Source organism: Triticum aestivum, unplaced genomic scaffold, assembly GCF_018294505.1.
Source record: "Triticum aestivum cultivar Chinese Spring unplaced genomic scaffold, IWGSC CS RefSeq v2.1 scaffold156154, whole genome shotgun sequence".
Taxonomy (NCBI): Eukaryota; Viridiplantae; Streptophyta; class Magnoliopsida; order Poales; family Poaceae; genus Triticum; species Triticum aestivum.
Genome location: NW_025293302.1, coordinates 1 through 1,029, shown reverse-complemented (window position 1 = coordinate 1,029; position 1,029 = coordinate 1). Strand labels below are relative to the sequence as shown.

Here is a 1,029-nt window from a genome sequence, read left to right as displayed (position 1 = left end):
GATGCGATCATACCAGCACTAAAGCACCGGATCCCATCAGAACTCCGAAGTTAAGCGTGCTTGGGCGAGAGTAGTACTGGGATGGGTGACCTCCTGGGAAGTCCTCGTGTTGCATTCCCTTTTTAATTTTTTTGCACCGCGTGCAAAACAAAACGCACGAGCGCGACGTATGTTTAGCACGTTTTATTATTTTGCACGTGTACGGTAAGTTTTAGCTCGCTGCTCATTATTCACGCGTCTAGCGGCGGCAAGCGTGTTCTGAAAGGGGTCGAAACCATGGTAAATAGGCACTGGTGCAGTTGAACCGTGGTAAAACTCGTCTCCGTAGTTGAGCGGGAGCGGCCAAAGGAATGTGCAATCGTGTGTGTAGTGGAGCTGGGAGGGGCAAGCATAAGGGACGAAGACGGGGGAAACATGTCGGATGCGATCATACCAGCACTAAAGCACCGGATCCCATCAGAACTCCGAAGTTAAGCGTGCTTGGGCGAGAGTAGTACTGGGATGGGTGACCTCCTGGGAAGTCCTCGTGTTGCATTCCCTTTTTAATTTTTTTGCACCGTGTGCAAAACAAAACGCTCGAGCGCGACGTATGTTTAGCACGTTTTATTATTTTGCACGTTTACGGTAAGTTTTAGCTCGCTGCTCATTATTCACGCGTCTAGCGGCGGCAAGCGTGTTCTGAAAGGGGTCGAAACCATGGTAAATAGGCACTGGTGCAGTTGAACCGTGGTAAAACTCGTCTCCGTAGTTGAGCAGGAGCGGCCAAAGGAATGTGCAATCGTGTGTGTAGTGGAGCTGGGAGGGGCAAGCATAAGGGACGAAGACGGGGGTAACATGTCGGATGCGATCATACCAGCACTAAAGCACCGGATCCCATCAGAACTCCGAAGTTAAGCGTGCTTGGGCGAGAGTAGTACTGGGATGGGTGACCTCCTGGGAAGTCCTCGTGTTGCGTTCCCTTTTTAATTTTTTTGCACCGCGTGCAAAACAAAACGCACGAGCGCGACGTATGTTTAGCACGTTTTATTA

At 50.5% G+C, this 1,029-nt stretch overlaps 3 non-coding genes across 3 annotated transcripts; all 3 read left to right on the top strand.

Annotated features, from left to right (window-relative positions):
- LOC123178962 (5S ribosomal RNA) lies at nt 1-118 on the top strand. Its single transcript, XR_006489994.1, has one exon. It is a non-coding gene; the product is annotated as a 5S ribosomal RNA (ribosomal RNA).
- Nucleotides 119-419: 301 nt separating this feature from the next.
- Nucleotides 420-538, top strand: LOC123178960 (5S ribosomal RNA). The gene has a single exon (XR_006489992.1). It is a non-coding gene; the product is annotated as a 5S ribosomal RNA (ribosomal RNA).
- Nucleotides 539-839: 301 nt separating this feature from the next.
- On the top strand, nt 840-958 carry LOC123178961 (5S ribosomal RNA). The gene has a single exon (XR_006489993.1). It is a non-coding gene; the product is annotated as a 5S ribosomal RNA (ribosomal RNA).
- Nucleotides 959-1,029: the final 71 nt, after the last annotated feature.